This window comes from Lepidochelys kempii, chromosome 11 (genome assembly GCF_965140285.1).
Source record: "Lepidochelys kempii isolate rLepKem1 chromosome 11, rLepKem1.hap1, whole genome shotgun sequence".
NCBI classification, from domain to species: domain Eukaryota; kingdom Metazoa; phylum Chordata; order Testudines; family Cheloniidae; genus Lepidochelys; species Lepidochelys kempii.
In genome coordinates, this window is record NC_136390.1 from 13,093,624 (window position 1) to 13,115,281 (window position 21,658).

At 42.9% G+C, this 21,658-nt stretch overlaps 1 protein-coding gene and 1 long non-coding RNA gene across 4 annotated transcripts in view; one reads left to right on the forward strand and one right to left on the reverse strand.

The window, feature by feature from the left end:
• The window catches only part of ZNF148 (zinc finger protein 148), a 47,359-nt gene extending 40,254 nt beyond the window's left edge, over positions 1-7,105 (reverse strand). For all 3 annotated transcript variants that reach the window (XM_073305171.2, XM_073305169.2, XM_073305170.2), the window contains exon 1: positions 6,888-7,105. The gene's annotated coding sequence lies outside the window, so the exon portion shown is untranslated. The remainder of the gene's footprint in view (positions 1-6,887) is intronic.
• Positions 7,099-21,658, forward strand: part of LOC140895464 (uncharacterized) — a 35,259-nt gene continuing 20,699 nt past the window's right edge. The window contains exon 1 of the long non-coding RNA XR_012154200.1: positions 7,099-7,301. This is a non-coding gene — a long non-coding RNA (uncharacterized LOC140895464). The remainder of the gene's footprint in view (positions 7,302-21,658) is intronic.

The window sequence follows — 21,658 nt, forward strand, 5'->3', positions numbered from 1 at the left end:
CTTCACAACAAGAAAAAACATTAGATTCTCTTTGCAAAATGAGTCAGCTAGGCTATACCAAACTGCCAACCACCTTGAACAATTCTTTTACAGGGAATATTATGGACATAATGGTAGACAAGAAAATTGCTTTTTTTCACATTCACTATACCTACCACATGACTTTAGAAATGCTCAATGCTAAAAATGATGCAACCTAAGAGCTTGACTTTTGCCATCCATCTCACTTGTCACAGGCTCTCAAGATAGCAAGGTGACCTGTGTTAAGAACCATCATAACAACGATCAAGAGCAGATGACAATCAGAATATCATAGTAGGCCACCAACAGACAGGGCCACTGGCTGTAGGATACTTTCTCTTGGAGAACTCTGAAATCTATTTGAGTCCACTAGTGTCCCTGGTAGGATCTATGAAACCAATCCTTCTTAACAGCAGCCACAAGCACATATTGTTCCAAAGGAACTGCCATGCAGGATCAGACCAATACTCCATCTAGTCCAATATCCTAGACCCAACAGTGGCCAGCACCAGGCACTTCTCAGAAAGATGCAGTAGATAGTTGTGCATAATGTGCCCTGTAAAGGTTTCATTCTAATACCTAATGGTTAGACATTGTCTTAAATCCTGAAACATATGATTCTATGAGGTTCTCTCTCTCTCTTACGAAAAGAGTATCAGAAATCTGGGTAGCTTGTTACTCATATAAACATTCAGTCCCTCTTTGAAACTTGTTAAATTCTTGGCCTCAATGACACTCCATATTAGTTTTTCCTAGGATGAGTATGTTGTAAGCAAAATCCATACATTTTAACATCCTGTCATTGTGAAACTTGCATAAGACTGCACAATGGCACACAAAGGCTGCTCTAGCCTGTCCCACATAACCTACAGATCTCAATCTTTCTCCAAGCAGCTTAGTAACAACACCTCTTTCCCTATGACTTTTGAATATTTGCAGTACTCAATGAACAAAACCCTAGGCCAGTTATCTCCATGAGTTTGGGATAAAGAAAAGGAGGAGGAGGCAGTCTAGGGACATTGGCAAAAGCAGAACACTGATGGGTCAGAGTCGGACCAGACAATCATACAGTACACTGGCAAATGAACACCCAACGTGTAACCCACTTATGATGTCTGGTGGCAGAAACAGATCAGAGACAGCAAGGGAATTGAGGATAGCTAGGTACAAGTTATACTTGTTTGGAGCACACCAGAACTCTCTCGCCCGCAACTTCATTGCTTGCAAAAATATAAATGTATTTGACATTTCTGAAAAACAGCCATTTAGAAGCAATTCAGATAGTGTAAAAATGTTTGTCTTCCCTTTCTTAAATATTTAGTGAATGTACAACTATATCACATCTGCCAGCTAACAATCTTCTTCACTCCACCTCCTTCAGTAATGTAACATTATCCAGTCACGATGTTACTTTTGCTGTAAACTGTTCCATTTGACAGACTTTTTTATATTCTATTTTGGGAAACATCGGTAGTAAAAAGTTAATTCAGCCATTGTGGAATATTACAAGAGCAAAGATAATCTTTGCAATTTTTAAGAATGGGTATATTTTTACCCTATGTATATGCAGCTTTCATTTGGAGTCCTTTGTTGTAAAATTAAGATATAGCCTCCCACTTTAAAGAGTTTATCCATACAGTCACCACAACAACTTTATGCATTATTAAAATAACTTGCTATTGCAAGGAATTATTTTGTTTTACAGTCATTTTACATGCTTCTTGATTTTTCAGTGCTAGAGATATAGACAGTTTATACTTGATAGGCTGCTCACAAATTATATCCTTCTGCTACTTGCAGGTTGGATCTTCTGCCCACACAGATTTCATTTTATCATCAGACTATTTAATTCTGCATTTATAAAAATGTCATCCTAGCCATAAAAGAAGAATCAGATAGCACTGTCTTAAAAGTTTTCTGTACAAATTGTGACAAGACGCAGATACTGTAATACTAAACTGTCAATAAAAGCAGTACAGAACACTAGCTCCAAAATCAGACCAATACATACAGCATATACAGTTAAACAACTATTTCCCACATTATTTTTCCAAACCTGAAGGCATATTTAAACCTAAATATATTTCATCACTAGTAAAAAAATGCTACTTAATTATACTGTATTCCTGAACATAAGAAAAATCTCACACTGTCATAACCATAAATGCTGGAAAAAATAGGAATTTTGGAGCAAAAGTACTATCTGATTTTTTTTTAATGGATAATTCCAGACATTGTGTAGACTGGGTTACTAGAATCGTTTCAACACATTAAAAATTTCATTAGGAATATATGTGTATGTAGATCTATCACTCTGCATGATATACTTCTCACTGCATTTCCAAAGGAAGGTAAATCTTCTTTCTGCACATTTAAAAAAATATTAAAAAAAAAAAAATCAACACACATACCAAGCAATATGAGAAAATAATTTTAAGTTTTTCTGATATATTATTTGAACTGCTAACTACAGATGAAAAAAAATCTCATTATGCAATCTGTTCAAGAAAACATTTTTAATCACAAATCCTATTGTAATAGTCTTTGTATATGTTATTTGATATTAATGTGTACTATAAATAAGATATGTTCAATCTGTATGTTAATTATTGCATTTGTAGCTTAAAGCATTGTTGATAATATATAAAAGAACACTGCTATATAGATATGAAGATTAAAAAACCTTAAAAATAATTTAATGTTTAGAATGTATAGTACTAATGAGCTAAACAGATGGGATTGTGTTTTTAACTTCACTGAAAAGTACTAAAATAAAGTGACTGACGGAATCTGTGTAACTGAAGATAAATTTTGTGAAAAACTCTCTAATAAGAGTGCCCACTCCAGAAGTAATAGCTGGAACCAACGGTTTGTGCCTTGCTGACAGTCCATGTCCTGTCAACAGTTAAATTTTTGCTCTTTAGGGACATCAAGCAATTTGTATGTGAGAAGTCGCTATTTGTTCAAGGGTCTTTATCTGTATTTCAGTGTACCCATGCGGAGATTCAGTAGCTTCAGTGGGACTTCATTTGAGCATAAGCATCCACCTACACAGGTCAGGCTGCATGCTAAGGGCCTTAGTCTATTCTCCAATCACTATGTGGCGATTTGAGAAGGCAGCTTTCATTAAAAAGCCTAGTCAAATGAAAAACGTAACAATTTAGATGATTTCAACTGAAATAATTTAATTTGCTGATTTAATTTTAGCCCTTCACTCAGTTTGAACAATACAAATAGACAAATCAGTTTCACTTTCAGATTCTCGTGAACAATGCTAACCAGCAAATATTGCAGGATAATGTTTAAACCCAAAGAGAAAACTTGTAATTTATTTATGTCTTTTTAATTTCACAAAAAACATTTCTCTTAATATTAAGGGGGAAGGTTTCATTTTTTAAAACCAAAACTAAATTAAGCCTAATCTATCTGACAGTATTTCTAACAAACTGGAATTAGGAGCCCATTCCTGCAAGCTACTCCAAGCATGCAAAGCCTAAGTGCTTTTCTACAAAGGGAAACTCAAACTGCTTGACACACTGCAGCAGTGCGCATTACAAGGGTGCAAACTGTAGAATGCTTTAATGTATTACATTCTAACTGCCTCGTACACCTTGCTGACACGCTCTAAAAGGTACCTAGCATGCACTGACAGTCTCATTTGAAACAGCACTGCATTAACACACACTAGGAACTTTTTACAATGTGTCAGCAGGGTCTACACAGGACAGTTGGCATGCAACACATTAGAGCACTCTACAATTTACACCCTTTTGGTGAGCACTGCCACACCATATAGACAAACCCCCAGGAAAGTTAAGGTGAATCAACTACAGGTGTGATGTTCATGTACATAAGTCCTGGTCTACACCTAAAACTTAGGTTGACCTAGCTACATAACTAAGGGCTGTGAAAAATATCACACCCTGTATGACCTAGTTAGGTCATACAGACTCCTGACTGTAAATACAGCTAGGTCAATGGAAGAATTCTTCCATGAATGTAGCTAAAGCCTCAGAATGGGGGGCATTTACTATAGAGATGGAAAAACCACTTCCCTCACTATCGTAAGTGTCTACATTACAGCAGCATAGCTGCAGCACTGCAGTTGTGCTACTGTAGCACTTGAAGTGTAGACATACCTCTAAGTTAAAGCATTTTAACCCGATTCACCCTACCTTTTCTGAGTGCCCTAAGTATATAAATGTTTCCACTGGAGATATTTACAATGGAACAATAGCACACTTAATATTCTTCTTCACAGGGGACTAAAACGACAAAGATCCTTGCCACCACACACATACTTAATCTCCAGTAGAAGACAAAATGTCAGTCCTGTCCAGGATTTTCCCAAAACACTAAAATATGGTGACTGATCACATTTTCATCCCCCAAACTCTCCCTTTAGGGTTCTGAAACTTAGTCTAAACTGACTGAACTCACAACTGAAAACTTTAGTTCCACCATTTCCAAATTTACATCACCAAATTTGCGGTGCACAGTCCTGTCCATGAGCTGTCAGGAATATAAGCTCAGTTCTTTTATATTTGAGTTCATAATATTTCACTGGGATAAAGCATGTCCATAATGGTGTCTTAAAACACCACTAATGTTGTTGTCACAGAAGTTCACAAATTAGAAGCAACAGTTTTCAACTTCAATAGATTTAGAATGCCATTTTCCCCCAGAATAAAGTGCTAATATTTAGATACTTATAAATTGACAACATCATTATCTGTTATATTAGAGACTTTCCATTAAAATTAATTTATTTATAAATGTTTGCAGGATCTGGACTTAAATATAGAATAGGGTAAAAATTAAATACAAGACAATAAAGCAATCAAGAACTATGCCAGAAATATATATTACCTATACACTAGTTATCCCAGGCATTTGCCTGAGGGGGTGAGGGCAGAAAATGTAAATGTTACACTGTATAGCCAAATACAGGAGGCTAGTCTCTTTATTTTGTTTTTAAATTATATTGGCAAAATAACTTTTTTTTTTTAGAATTTCTACCTATGCTAAGACACAACTATGAAGAAAACACTTTTAGAAAATCAGTTAAAAATACAATTATTATAATTAAACAGTCCCTGTTTCTTGTTTGTTTTAATACATAAATATTCTGCAATCCTTTGTGATAAAAACCCATGATAGGGATTTTTATGATAGGGAGGACTGACTTAGTAAAGCTGATTTTGCAGAGTTTTCCTCTAACCATTCCTGGGAGATCAGCATTTGTCCCTGCTGTGAAACCAACAGGATTCCAAACCAGAGCAGTCAAATTCCACTAGATACACAGAAAGACTATGTCTGATAGGCTGTGGGCCCCCCGGCACTGTCCAGGCTTCCCTCAATGACAGCTGTCCCTGGAAGCATGCACGAGTACCACAGGATAGAGAATACAGAAAAGTTAATGCAGCCTGTAGGGGCACAAACTTTTTTTTTTTGTAAATTCAAGCATTTTAAGGCTAGAAGGGACCATTATATCTTCTAGTCTGACCTCTTGTATAACATGACTCCCTTCAGGAAGTGGGATAGGATGATACCATTCCTCAACCTCTTTAACCTCCTCAGGCAAGGATCTCCAAACCTAGGGAGGGAAAGTGTAGGGACAGTGTTCCCCACAAGCAAAGGAGTAGATCTGAACATGGATGATCCACTGTGTTCAGAGAGCTTAAGTTCCAGGTACATATTCCTGGTGACTGAAAAGTAATGTTAAAGTTTGTACTTTGGCTCGTCCTTAATCTAGCATATTAAAAACAAAACAATAAAGATTCCCTTCATTTTAATAAAGTTTTCATTTTATGCAGTTTGCCTTTCCAATAATCTTTTTTTCAACGTGTTCAGGTGAAACCACCATCTCTCTGTCTCATCCTAAACTTCTAGCTTTTCAGAATCACATACATCTATTTTATGATCCATAGCCATATTCCAGGTGGGGTTGAGAAACAAAGTTAAAAGTTTGCTCACTGGATTCTATGTACAATAATACTTTACATCATTATACAGCACCTGTCAACCACAGAATTCAAAAAGGTTTATGAAAATGGGAAAGGTTAGCTAAACATGCATTATATTAGCTAAAGATGCATTATATTTGCAACATTGATGTCTAGCCCATGTCTATGCACCATTAAAGAAAAAGACTCACTATTGTGCTAATGCAGACTAAGGTTTGACAAGGGTATGGGGGGGCGAGTTTAAATCTCAATTAAATACCCGTCACAACTCCCCCACCCCTTTTTTCTCTCTCTTGTCTGAGGACTTCGAAGCAGGCACTTGTTAGCAGCTCCTGACACTAGAGAGACCACTCGCAAAGCTGCCTATAGGGAAGGGGAGGGGGCATTTCTGAGGATTAAATCCCCAAATCAGCAGCTCCCCTTCCCGAGAACAATAGAAAGTGGGGGGTGGGGGTGTCTCCAGGTCTGTCTGCCTCCCTATCCCCGAATCTCACGCCTCCGTCTTTGTCTGTCAGTCCCCCAAGTGCGAGCCCCGCTCGCGGCGGAGCAGCAGCTCTCACTCCGCCTCCTGCCCCGAACTCAGACTCCGGCAGGGAAAGCCCCGAGCGCAGCCCGCATCAAGGGGGGGAGCGGAAGGAAGCTCCCCTCACATTCACCCTCCACAGCAACAAAGGGGGGGTGGAAGCTTCCTCGCCCCCCCCCCGCCTCCTCAGGCTCTGGCCTCGCCAGCCCCGCGGGGGCTCCGGCCTCCTCCGCCCCGCTCGCGGTTCCGCAGAGGCTCCGGGCCGCTTGGCCCGCAGCGCCGCGCACAGGGAGCGGCGAGGCCCAGCTTCTCTCCCTCCCTCCTCCCTGTGCGTGAGCGGCCGGGCCGACCCAGCTCCCCCGCGCTCCGGGGCTTACCGGCCGCGGCGCTGCGAGGGGAAGGCGGGCGCGGCGCTCAGAGTCCCCGGGCCGCGGCCCCGGGCATGATGGGTCCTGAGGGAAAGTTCGGCGGCGGCGAAGGGTCCTTCCTGCTCGGCGGCTCGAGGAGCGCAGCAGCGTCGGCCTCCTCCTGGCGGTGACAGCGACAGGCCGGCCAGAGCGCCGCCGCGCCGCGGTGCAGGCTGGGAAACCGCCGGGAGGACCCGCGGCCGCCCAGGCGCCGGAGCCCTGGGAACCGCCCGGGGTACCCGCCGACGAAGCCTCGGCGGCCTGCTGGGGCGAGTGGCGGCAGCGCGCGGGAACCTCGGCACTCGGCGGGGCCGGAGTCCGGGCAGCCGGCGGAATGGAGGGAGCTGGGGCCTGAGGAACCGGCCGCCTGGGGCAGTCCCGCGGGTAGGGGCGTGGGGGCTGAGGAGCCGGTCACGCTGGGGGCTGAGGGCGGAAGGTACCTGGAGAACCGGTCACTCTGGGGGCTGGAGAACCGGTCACATTGCGGGGTAGGGAGCGGAGCGGGGGGTGTGGGGAGCTGGTCATACTAGGGGCTGGGGGGGCTGGAGAACCGGTCACATTGCGGGGTAGGGAGCAGAGCGGGGGTTGTGGGGAGCTGGTCATACTAGGGGCTGGGGGGGGGCTGGAGAACCGGTCACATTGCGGGGTAGGGAGCAGAGTGGGGGGGGTGGGGAGCTGGTCATACTAGGGGCTGGGGGGGGGCTGGAGAACTGGTCACATTGCGGGGTAGGGAGCAGAGCGGGGGTGGGTGGGGAGCTGGTCATACTAGGGGCTGGGGGGGCTGGAGAACTGGTCACATTGCGGGATAGGGAGCAGAGTGAGAGGTGTAGGGAGCTGGTCATACTAGGGGCTGGGGGGGTGGCTGGAGAACTGGTCACATTGCGGGGTAGGGAGCAGAGCGGAGGGGTGGGGAGCTGGTCATACTAGGGGCTGGGGGGGTGGCTGGAGAACTGGTCACATTGCGGGGTGCGGGGGTGGGGAGCTGGTCATACTAGGGGCTGGGGGGGTGGCTGGAGAACTGGTCACATTGCGGGGTAGGGAGCAGAGCGGAGGGGTGGGGAGCTGGTCATACTAGGGGCTGGGGGGGTGGCTGGAGAACTGGTCACATTGCGGGGTGCGGGGGTGGGGAGCTGGTCATACTAGGGGCTGGGGGGGTGGCTGGAGAACTGGTCACATTGCGGGGTAGGGAGCAGAGGGGTGTGTAGGGAGCTGGTCATACTAGGGGCTGGGGGGGTGGCTGGAGAACTGGTCACATTGCGGGGTGCGGGGGTGGGGAGCTGGTCATACTAGGGGCTGGGGGGGCTGGAGAACTGGTCACATTGCGGGATAGGGAGCAGAGTGGGGGGTGTGGGGAGCTGGTCATACTAGGGGCTGGGGGGGTGTCTGGAGAACTGGTCACATTGCGGGATAGGGAGCGGAGCGGGGGGGTGGGGAGCTGGTCATACTAGGGGCTGGGGGGGCTGGAGAACTGGTCACATTGCGGGATAGGGAGCAGAGTGAGAGGTGTAGGGAGCTGGTCATACTAGGGGCTGGGGGGGGGTGGCTGGAGAACTGGTCACATTGCGGGATAGGGAGCAGAGGGGTGTGTAGGGAGCTGGTCATACTAGGGGCTGGGGGGGTGGCTGGAGAACTGGTCACATTGCGGGATAGGGAGCAGAGCGGAGGGGTGGGGAGTTGGTCATACTAGAGTCTGGGGGGGTGTCTGGAGAACTGGTCACACTGCGGGATAGGGAGCAGAGGGGTGTGTGGGGAGCTGGTCACACTGGGGCATAGGGTGGGTGTGGGGTTTTGTGAATTGGGCCTTGTATGGAGGGGCAAGAGGGGCCCTTCAAGACTGCATAGGGTCAGGGATTGGGGCAGGGCATCCCAGGCTCCAGGGAGATGAAGGGGATTTTGCAGTACTAGATGCCCCAAGGTGTGGAAATATGTGGTGAGGGGCCACAGCATCATGTGCTCTATGATGTGGCATATCCCAAAGCACTGAGAGCTAGGATGTGCAAGGAGCTTTCAGGAATGGTGTGGCCTAGCCCTTTGGAAACCTGCAGGAGCTACTCCCAGGTCAGTAGTGCCTATTGCCATGTGTACAGGGAAATTTACAGCAGTGGCAGTGTTAAATGTGTTGGGAAACCTACAGTGTAGTGAGTGTGTTGGGAAACCTGGAGAAGTAGCAGTAAACAGGTGCACAAGCACTAAGTGAAGAAAAGCAATAGGAGTAACAATGAGATAAGGAACTGCAGGAAGAGCATCAGTATGCGTCCTGGGTGCAAGGGAGCTGTGTGGGTAGCAGTATTCAGGGCTCCAAGTAGAGGAAATATACATGCGAAGTACTGACTGCAGGAACAGCAACACCAACGGCAAGAGGTACTGAAAATCTGCAGGAGTGGCAGCACTTAGTATCCCTTGTCAGATATCTGCTGGAGCAGATAAGAGGGTGTTGGATGTGGAGGAAGTTGCAGGAACAGAAGAACTGAATGGTGTAGACCAGCAAAAGCAGCAGCACCCCACCCAGCATTAGGGGTGCACAAAACCTGTTGGAATAGGCACAGCTCTGAGCACCACATCTCCAGGAAGGCTGCAGTGGTAGGAAAGTAACAAAGAGTATCCTGCATACAGGAAAACTGAGGAGGCAGACGTTCCCGCAGTCTAGGTGTATGATGCCTTCAAGGACAGAAAAACCTGTACCAAGTAGATGAGGCACATTACAAGTCTGGTAGGAATGAATGTTTGAATTCAGGAAATCTGTAGGAGTATTAGCAATGAGATCCTTGGTGTTGGACATGCTGGGGGCAGCTGAGCTCTTGGTTTAGGAATCCTGCAGGTACAAAAAATACAGACCCTCTAGAAGCCTGCATTAGCAACAACCCAGGGGCCAGGTGTCAAAAATGTGTAACGGCAGAAGCACCAAGCAGCCTCTGTGCTACAAAATTGCAAGAGCAGCTGTCTAGAATCCTGGAGAAGTTCAAGGCATGGGGAACAAAATAAAGCCAGGTGCAGGTAAAGCTGCAGGAAGAGCAGCACCAAAATGCAGATTTGTAGAAGTAGCAGCAGCAGCAAGTACGCCAGCTACCTGCACTGTTAGATGGTGTCAAGTCTAACTATTAAAATTAATTTAAAATACAATAGAGAAAAGAGAGAAATAGAGAAGAGATCACACAGTAGGACAAACCTGAAGTCATATGAACCCACCACATCCATACTTTCTACTACACACAGTCATTAAAAGTACACTTATTTTAAGCTTTTACTTTTCTTTAAAGGTCGCTGTTGGGAGAAAGGTGTTTTCCACCTTCGCTCCTTAAGGCAAATCCTGAATAACAAAGGAGCACAGCAAGGAAAGTTAATACCAATTACAAAAGCTGTCTAGACTTTAGTAGAAACGTCATATGGCATTTCCCCAGTGGCTGCGAAAGTTGGGATATCTCACCCAACACAGGAGAATATTTTGATGGCTGTTTTTTCTGTAACTTTTCACTAGTTTGAGGATTTACTTTTTTTATTTAATGACTGGGGCTTCTATCTCTGTGCCATCCAAGGGAATGGGTTTGGGGGGGCAATGATTAAGAAAATCGGAGTATGGAGGACACGGGTAATCATAAAAAGAAAAGGGGTACTTGTGGCACCTTAGAGACTAACCAATTTATTTGAGCATAAGCTTTCGTGAGCTACAGCTCACTTCGTCGGATGCATACTGTGGAAAGTGTAGAAGACCTTATTATATACACACAAAGCATGAAAAAATACCTCCTCCCACCCCACTCTCCTGCTGGTAATCGCTTATCTAAAGTTATTTAAAGTGTATTTAGATTGTAAACTCCTTAGTGCCCAAGTCTTTATGAACACCATGGGAGCTCAGCTGTGGCACGGGCACTTTAAGTGCTATTGTAACGAATAGTTACTAACATTAAAATAAATGCAGCAGGGGACTGAAGCCGGGAGCCCCAGCCCCCTACCCCTAGCTGAGGCTAGGAGCCCCCCGCCGCCTGTACATAGCCCCTAACTACCCACTCCCTGCACCCTGAGCTACTCCCCTGCCTGCAGACAGCCCTTAGCTATCCCATCCCTTTACCTTGAGTGGTTTTCAAACTTTTTGAACTGAGTCCCCCCCAAGTTATATTTTTTGGTGCGTCCACCACAGCCCAGACAGGTGGGATGGCCTGAGTGAGTTAGGGCGTGAAGGTGGTGCTCCCTTCCTGGACCCCTGGCTTGAACCATGCCAGCTTTCCTCCCCCCCCCAATAGAAATAAAACTATGCCTATGCCCAAGGGTCCCTCCCCCTGGCCCAGAGCCCTGAGTACCTGCCTCCAGAGGAGGGCCTTGGAAAGAAAAAGGTTGAGAACCCCATGCCTAGGTTATGCAGGAAGTCAGACTAGGCAATCATAATGGTCTCTTCAGGCTTTAAAAATCTATGGAATAATTTCTTCAGTATATTTTTAATAATTTTGTGACTACCGCTGTACAGTACTTTGGGTTGCACTGTGGGCCATATCTTCAAAAATGTGCAAGTTGGAGGAATTTTAGCATGTACATACCCCAAATATGGATATTTGTACACCTGAGCAGTGTGTGGATTTGTCTGTCTGTCTGCCCCCCTCTGGCAGTCAAACATCTAGAGACCACGAGCAGGTGATGTTCCTGTTTTGCTCCAAATAAATGTCCCTGTCTAGCAAAACACTTAAGCACACGCGTAAAGGGAAGAATGCATTGAAGTGTTTTTGTGGATGGGGCTAACATCTGCACATGCTGTGCAAGGTCATACTTACCAATAAAGCCAAATCCTGTGAAGTGGATAATTCAAACAACTGCAGAAGGTGTTTTCTTCCAAAGCTAGGGTGTCCTACAGGATCTCACTGTCTGCCGCAAGGCTTATGCCTTTCTTCCGTATTCTGGTAGTTTAACAAGCTGCATCTGCACAATGAAGTCAGCAGGTGTTATCAGCTTTGTGCAATTTTTAACTCCTGTTAATAGGGTGCCTCAATAGATGACCTCTTCTCTTTGGAAGGGCATAGATCTTGCTATCTGGTTATATTGTGATGCATTGCTAAGGACAAAATATCACTGAAGTTAAGCTATAGTTTGAGGATTTGTATTATGCTGGCTCTTTGCACACAGGTTTATTCAAACCTTTTGGAAATTGTATTGTGTAATAGATCTGTAAGAACAAAGGAAGGAGTTAATAAAGTATGACTACTTTGCAAGCAGTCATTTTGCATTTTGTTCAAATACAACAAGAAACAGTTGTGGTTGACTTGCTTGCTGAACAAAATGAAAGACCAGATATTCTAAAAATAGGGTTATAGAAACCAAGAAAAATTGTACACCTATGAAATTGATTTTTTTCCTTCAAAGGCAATTAATTTCATAACTATTCATTTTTACTTATCAAAAATTTTGAATCTCATTAAAGGAGGGAGTAAAGAACCTCACTTAACTTGACTTTAAAATACATTTCAGGATTACAGGCCTCTAGCAGAGTCTGCATAACACTTTTTCCTAGGATGCATCAGTGGGAACCTGCTTTTCAACAGTGCGTTTGGCAATTAATAGTGTAATTTGAGGAAGGATTATCTTGTAGTTAAAGCACTGAATTGAGAGTCAGCAGGTTCTGATCTTGGCTCTTGCCTAACATTTCCTCTAAGACCTTGACAAGATACTTAGGGCCAGATTTTCAAATGTCGTCTGACTACAGGTACCTCCATTTTGGGGGCATTTTTTCAGAGGTGCTCAGCACCTGAAAATATAGAAGTGAGATCTGCAGGTGGTGCAGTTCTTCTGAAAGTGAGGCTAGAGCAGCGGTTCTCAAACTGTGGGTCGGGACTCCAAAGTGGGTCACGGCCCTGTTTTATTGGGGTCCACTAGGGCTGGCTTAGACTTGCTGGGGCCAAAGCCCAAGCCCGAAGGCTTCAGCCCTGGGTGGCAGGGCTCATGTTACAGCCCCCTGCCTGGGGCTGAAGCCCCCAGGATTGCAGGGCTTGGATGGGCTCAGGCTTCAGTCCACCCTCCTGGGGTCCTGTAGTAATTTTTTTGTCAGAAGGGGGTTACTGTGCAATGAAGTTTGAGAATCCTGGGCTAGAGGCATACAAAGTTAAGCACCCAAAAATTGAGGCACTTGTAACTAGTGGACACTTGAAAATTTAGGCCTTATCCTCATCTTTAAGATGAGGAAACTAACACAGAGGTTGTTAATTACACAACTCATAGGGCTGTTATGAGGCTTAATTGTTAATGTTTATATACTTTGAAATACTTGGATGGAAGGAGTTAAACATTGCAAACCAGCATAAGAAACAGAGTAGGACAAATGTGTCCTTTTAAAACTTTTCCAAAATACTGCATTGGATTGTTGGTTTTGCTTGTGTCTAATATTTTGCTATGGCCATAGAAATATTTATATGTTTTCATTAGGTAAAAAATTCAATACTATTTAATCTAAAACACCAAAAAATAAAATGAATACCATCAGAATCTCTCCAGCTATGGGCAACCCTAAAACAGTAGCAAACTAACGTGCATACGCTCTGGGAGGAAACAGATTTCAGTTTCAAGTTTCCAAGGGGCTTATAATGAACCACAGTAAGTAACTTATTTTTAAAGTAATTAAAATTGCCTATTCTTTTTCCTTTTAAGCTCAGAGTGAATTACAAGGATAGGAAGCAGGAACGATCGTAAACATTGTAACTGGGATCTTTGGGGGATATTGATTGTTTAAGACCAGCTAAAAACCATGTCTTCATAAATTTTTTTAAATCCATGAACCATTCTGATCGTCTAGACCAGTGGACACCAACCCATTGATCACGATTGACTGGTCAATCCTGGGGACTCTCCCAGTCGATCACGATCTCCGGTTGCAGCGGGGCTGCCTATCACTAAGGCAGACTCCCTGCCTGCTGTGGCCCCATGCCGCTCTCAGAAGCGGCCAGCACGCCCCAGCAGCTCCCATTGGGTGGGGAACTGTGGCTAATGGAAGCTTTAGGTGCGGTGCCTGCAGAGAGGAGCAATGCGCAGGGGCACGTTGGCCCCTTCCGGGAGCGGTGTGGGGCCATGGCAGGCAAGGAGCCTGCCTTACCTCAATAGGTGGTGCAGCGAGGCTAAATGCCACCTGGTGGGAGGCCACACTCCAACCCTGAGACCCCTCCTGGAGCCAGCACCCCATATCCCCTCCTGCACCTCAAACCCCAGCCCTGAGCCCCCTCCCAAAACCAAATACCCTGCACTCCAACACTCTGCCCCAGCCCGGAGCCCCCTCCTGCACCCCAAATTCCTGCCCCAGCCCTGAGCCCCTTCCCAGAGCCAGCACCTCACACCCCCTCCTGCACCCAAACACCCGCCCAGAGCTTGTATCCCTCACCCTCTCTTCCACCCCTGCCCCAGGCTCAGCCCAGAGCCCCTACCCCCTCCCAAACCCCAACCTCCTTCCCCAGCCCGGTGAAAGAAAGGAAGGGTGGGAGAGAGCAAATGACCGGGGGGCGGGGATTGGAGTGAGTGGGGTAGGGCCTCGGGGAAGGGGTGGGATAGATCCTGGGTTGTCCTTAAAATTCAAAAAGTGATCTTGGGCATAAAAAGGTTGGAGACTACTGGTCTAGACTGAGCTGCATAACAAGAAAAAAGACTTCACTTGGTAATTTCTGTATCAAGCCCATAACTTTTTGAACTATTGCGTATTTTGTAGAAAGATAGTCAGTCTTGACTTAGAGAAAGAATCCTCCATCTCTCTAGTTCAGTTGTCAGAGTGGCTCATTACCTTCACTGTTAAAAATGCGTACCTTATTTCTTGTTTAAAATTGTCTTGCTTCAGCATCCAATCATTGGAGCCTGTTATGCCCCTTTCTGCTAGAAGGAAAAAAAAAAAGTTATCTACTACTCAAAATCTCTTCCCCATGTAAGTAATTATAGGCCATGATCAAGTCACTTCTTAGCCTTCTCCTGGATAAACTGAAATCAATTGAACTTCTTAAATCTCTTACTGTAAGGCCTGTTTGTCAGACTGCAAATCTTGTTTTTTTCACAACTCTTACCAATTTTTCAACATTTTTTTTGAAGTGTTGACGCTAGCACTGGACCCAGGATTCTAGGAATGGTCTCACTAAAGCTGGATACAGAGAGAATGCCACCTCCTTGCTTCTACTTGATACTCCCATGCGGGCCCTGCTTATATCAAGGATTGCTTTAGCTCTCTTAGCTGCAGCATCATTTCTGCTATTCTGAGTCATTCCACTGACTCACTCTGTGTCAAGACCAGGTTATTTCGCCTTTTTGTTTCTGTGCTTCCCCATCAATAAAATGGGGATACAACTTCTCCCTCCCTCTCTTTTCCATGAGCTTGTTGTGGCCTCTGAAGTCCTGCTTAGTAGCCTCAGTCTTCCAAACACAGACTTAATTTCACACACACGAGAAATCCCACGGAACTCAGTGTGACCAAGTATGTGCAGGATCAGAGCCAATGTTTGTATAGATCTTTGACACTGTGAAATGCTACATAAACAACTGTATTTTTACTGAGCATTTTAAACCCATACCAAACCTCACACAAAAACCAACTTAAGGAGGGGGAAGTCAATTGGTGGACCAAAGGGCAAATCCAGACAGTCAGATGCTTTTGAACAGACTGTGAAGTCTTTTTATTTACTTATTATTTTCTCTGGTGTCTGGACCTTGATTATCCCTTGAACAAGAAATTTGGACCTTGACAAAAGATAATTGATTACCCCTGGTTTAAGGTGTCATTAAAGTTGAGTATATCTCAGTAATTTAAAGGTAAAACACTTTACCTGGATGTTAAAGTATGGAAATGCACAGGTAACCACGCAAACAACACTATTATTATCTTGTAGTGAGTCTATGCAGAAACCAAACAATTATAGAATCCTAGACTTAAAGGTCAGAAGGGACCATTATGATCATCTAGTCTGACCTCCTGCATAACGCAGGCCACGGAATCTCACCCACTAACTCCTGTAGCAAACCCCTAACTTATGTCTGAGCTATTGAAATCCTCAAATCGTGGTTTAAAGACTTAAAGGTGCAGAGAAGCCCCCAGCAAATGACTCGTGCCCCACGCTGCCGAGGAAGGCGAAAAAATTATGATTAAAGGATTATAGTATTTGTGGTACTAGATTGATCTGATTTTTAATTATATTGGATTTTTTGCCTTATGGATTGTTTTTACAAATGTTGGTTTTGGCATCAAGTGTTTGTATCTAAGAAACCTACACCTCTACATGAAAATGCTTTGAAATTGAATGAACCACAGACAGCATGGCTCTCATTAGACAAGCTAGTTCTGGGTTTATTCTGGGAAGTATGTAATACATTGGCTTAGGACATATGACTGGCCCTGGCGAAGATAATCCTTGACACAACTAATAATGGAGTTAGTTGTTGGCTCACGTGGTATAGGTTTGTGCATTTGGGCCCCAGTTCAGCAGAGTACTGAAGTACATGACTAATTTTAAACAACAAGGTAGCTCAGGTGCAGTTTACATGCTCAAAGTTAGACGTGCTCAAGTACCTTGCTGAATTGGGGTCTTGGTGTCAAAGGTCCAGTTTTGAGCCCCATTGATGATCATAACTGTATCTAGGGTTTATGACACAGTTGGGTGCATTTCAGGAATAAAAGAAATGACTCTTCAGCAGTGCCTATGGGAATGAGGGATGAATGCCAAACCTTGCAGAGATAATTATCAATAGTTAGAAAATGATAGCTACCAAAAGTAGGAAAGTCTCCTTCCATCCACTCTTCAGTTCAAATACTTCACGTAGGATAAGAGGGAGTTTAATGAATATCAGTACAAATACCCAATGAGGAAAAGCAAATGAGAAACCATTGAAGTGTTTATTGTCATTTCACCATCCCTAATTGAATTTGTGGTTTAATTTTTATATTGGGTTTTTAATTAGTCAAACAGGCTCTAAAATTAAAAGTTACTGAAGTAAAATCCTTAGAGGCGGCAAGACAGGGGGAAAAAAAAGAAACAACCAAACAAACATCTCAGTGAGAACACAGCTCCCTACCACTCAACCAGGAAGGCAAGGCGTGAACCCATATGGCTAAATGGAAAGTTTTGAGAATCTATTCAAACCTTTGGTATTTGGAAATTTGACTGTGGCGAAGCCAATTAAAATGGGAGCATGTTGCAACGTGCAGTAAGAGGAAAATTAGAAGGTCCCAAATAGATTTCAAAGAGCAAATAAAGGTGTTAAATAAATAAGCAAGCAAGCCAAGAAATTCAAGTTTCTTCAGAAACAGACACTTGAAAAAGAATGTGTGAGTCTGCTGGATCACTAAGGTTTAAAGGGAACAACTGAGAGAGGGGGACGCAGCTGAGGAGTTATATGATTTGCATCAAGTCTCCACCATCTAGAATGGTGGAAGATTTCTTCCCCAGATCTGCTGTTTTCTGGTAATAAAGATGGGTGCTGTCAGAGATTGAAGTGTTAGGAGGCACTGGAGCAGGGTGATCATTTAAAAAGCAGTAAGTCACCAACCCTAAATGGTACATCCAAGGGTTCTGAAGGAATTTAGATATGAAGTCGCTGAGCTGCTAACAAGAATAGGCAATCTAGTAAACACTGTTCAGGAAGATTGGAGGGGTATCAAATGCTGTACCTATATTTAAAAAGGCTCTAGAGTGATCCAGGGAATTATAAACCGGCAAACTTTACATCTGTTCTGGCAAATTGGTTGAAATAATAATTCAAAGCAGAACACCACATGGAAGATCAGAATGGATCTCCTCAGCAGTTTCTGCAAGGAAAAATAGTGTCCCATTCATAGAATTCTTTGACTGTGTCAACATAGTGAATAAAGGAGGACTGACTCAATTTATTTGGACTTCCAAAGGGCCTTTGACAGGGTCCTACAGAAGAGGCTAGTAAAGTAGCTAAAATAGTCCTGGGGTGAGAGGCAAGGTGTGTCATTGTCAACAAGCTAAAAGACTGAGTCAGAAAGCAAAGTAGATTAAATGGTCAATTTTCATCATGGCAAAAGGTTAAGGGGAAGTCACATGGTTCCAAGTTTAATATATTTATTAATTATCTTGAAAAGGGGGTTAAACAATAAGGTAGGAAGATTTGCAGATGAGTAGGTTACCTAGATTAGTCTTCTCTGGTTCTGACTATGAGCAACATCAGAGACATCCTAAACAAACCAGGTGAAGAGGCAACGTGATGGCAAATGAAATTCAGTGTCCATAAATGTAAAGTAATAATGCACACTGGAGGAAAAATATAAATTACTCTTAGACCATACAGGGTTGTAAGTTAAGTCATCTGAAGAAAGGGACCTGGGCATCACTGTAGACCATTCAATGAAGACCTCTGCTCAATGTGCAGCTGCTGTCAAAAAAGCAAACAATTCGTTTAAGGTGTGTAAGGAATAGGTTGGGGAATAATACAAAAAATGTTGCATGTCTTAATATAAATCAATGAATATTGTGGACAGTACTGGTTACCCCATGTCAAAAAGATTATTCAGTGGGGCGGGGTGGGAGAAGAGTGAGTTCAAGGAAGTGGAATGAGAATGATCAAGGGCATGGAAAACTCTGATGAAGAGAAATTGAAAAGATGACAACAGTTTATCTAAGAAAGGAGATGAATAAAAGGGGTTAGGATAACAGTATATAGGATGAGTGGCACAGAGAAGGTAGTTCAGGTACATTTGTTCTTCCTGTCTCATAAAATAAGAACAAGGGGACATTCAATGAAATTAAAGGTGGGAAATTCAAAACTGATTTAAAAAAAAATCAACATTTTAATCACATTCTCAAATGTGTGAAAAAGTGGAACTCATTGCCACAGGAATCATTGAGACTAGGGCTGTTGATTAATCACAGTTAACACAAGATTAACTCAAAATAATTAATCACTATTAAAAAAAATCAATCACAATCGCACTGTTAAACAATAGATTACCAACTGAAATTTATTAAGTATTTTTGGATGTTTCTACATTTTCAAATATATTGATTTCAATTACAACACAGAATACAAAGTGTACAGTACTCACTTCACTTTTTTTATTACAAATATTTGCACTGTAAAAATGTTAAAGAAATTGTTTTCAGTTCACCTCATACAAGTACTGTAGTGCAATCTCTTTATCATGAAAGTTGAACTTACAAATGTAGAATTATGTACCAAAAAATAACTGCACTCAAAACAATGCAGTTGTTTAGAGCCTGCAAGTCCACTCAATCCTACTTCTTGTTCAGTCAATTGCTAAGACAAACAGGTTTGTTTACATTTGCAGGAGATAATGCTGCCCGCTTCTTATTCACAATGTCACCTGAAAGTGACAACAGGTGTTTGCATGGCACTTTTGTAGCCAGCATTGCAAGGTATTTACGTGCCAGATATGCTAAATATTCACATGCCCCTTCATGCTTTGGCCACCATTGCAGAGGACATTATTCCATGCTGATGATGCTCTTTTAAAAAAAATAAAAAGTGTTCATTAAATTTGTGACTGATCTCCTTGGGGGAGAATTGTATGCCTTCTGCTCTGTTTTACCCACATTCTGCCATATATTTCATGTTATAGCAATCTGAAATGATGACCCAGCACTTGTTGTTTGTTTTAAGAAGATTTCTAAAGATATCTACAGTACTCGACCCAAGGTTTAAGAATCTGAAGTGCCTTCCAAAATCTGAGCGGGACGAGGTGTAGAGCATGCTTTCAGAAGTCTTAAAAGAGCAACACTCTGATACAGAAACTACAAAACCCTAACTACCAAAAAAGAAAATCAACCTTCTGCTGATGGCATCTGACTCAGATGATGAAAATGAATATGTCTCAGTCCGCACTGTTTTGGATCATTATCGACCAGAACCTGTCATCAGCATGGACACGTACTCTGGAAGGGTAGTTAAAGCATGAAGGGACATATGAATCTTTAGCACATCTGGCACACAAATATCTTGCAACATCAGCTACAGTAGTGCCATGCAAACACCTGTTCTCACTTTCAGGTGACATTGTAAACAAGAAGTGGGCAGTATTATCTCCTGCAAATGTAAACAAACTTGTTTGAGCAATTGGCTGAACAAGAAGTAGGACTGAGTGGACTTGTAGGCTCTAAAGTTTTATATTGTTTTATTTTTGAGTGCAGTTATTTTTTGTACCTAATTCTACATTTGTAAGTTCAACTTTCATGATAAAGCGATTGCACTATATTATTTGTATTAGGTGAATTGAAAAATACTATTTCTTTTGTTTTTTACTATGCAAATATTTGTAACCAAAAATAATAACATAAAGTGAGCACTGTACACTTGCATTCTGTGTGGTAATTGAAATCAATATATTTGAAAATGTAGAAAACATCCAAAAATATTTAAATAAATGGTATTTATTATTCTTTAACAGTGCAGTTAATCGTGCAATTAACTGCAATTCTTTTTTTTAATTGCACAATTAATTACAATTAATTTTTTTAATCGCTTGACAGCCCTAATTGAGACCAGTAATTTAAGCGTAAAAGAGGGATTGGATAATTATATCGCTATCAAGAATATTCAGAGTTATTAACACCACGAATTGTGGAAAGGATACTAAACTTTGTGCTTCAGGATTCAAGCCAGTCCCTTACAATTAGTGTTCAGGGAACAAATTATCCCACATCTGGCCACTCTAGGCTTCTTTCCTCTGAAACATCTGGTTACGTCACTGTCAGGATTCTGAACTAGATGGACCTCAGCTCTAATCCAGTATGGCAATTCCTACGTTCCTATATTCTAGTGTAAAAGCAGTGTAGCCCATATTAAATAAATTAAAAACTGGTTAGTTGATAGATCACAATAAATCATAAATGGGAGTGCTTCTAGTTTATGGATTTGTTCTTGCCCCATTGCTATTCAATAACTTTATCAGTAATCTGGAAGAAGATATAATCATTACCATTAAAATCTGTAGATGACACAAACATCTGGGAAGTAGAAAATAATGACGGAAACAAGACAATCATACAGGCTAACATGAATTGCTTGGTCAGGTGGGCTCATTTGAATGACATGCTGTGACAATTTGCTGTGGTTCCCCCTATTGTGAGCCACTGCGTTACTCCTCAGCAAGTGAGAGTTATGCTGCTGCTAAGAGAAAAGGAGTACTTGTGGCACCTTAGAGACTAACCAATTTATTTGAGCATGAGCTTTCGTGAGAGCTGTAGTTGATGAACTGGTAGTTGGTTAGTCTCTAAGGTGCCACAAGTACTCCTTTTCTTTTTGCGAATACAGACTAACACGGCTGTTACTCTGAAAGCTGCTGCTAAGCTGTATGACAGCTCCCCGACATGACATCTTGTCTGCCTTCTCAGCAAACTCTCCTGGACTCTGCCAGTCCAAACCATGCCTAGCGGGTAACAATTAATGAACCCTAATTCCTGAGTCCCTCAGTGACATCTTTCTCTGCACGCTCAGCTCCTCTTACTGTATCACCCACATAATCTTACCAAGTTCACTGTTCCTTTAATGAGACAAGTACACAGCAGCTTATTATCTTAACTGCGGTTAACAAACACTATTTCAATCAAAGCACTGAGCTGACTAATGGTAAAACTACAAGAAGTTTACTAACAAAAAGAACATAGGTTTAAGGGATAAGGATAGACATGGTTACAAATGAACAAAAGTAAAAAAAAAACAAACCACACATATTTCTAAGACTAAAATTCAAACTAAAGTATTTTGTTCAAAGAAGTTTTTCTCCCCACAGTCTTTCTCCCAACCTGGCTGGCTAGAGTTTTAAC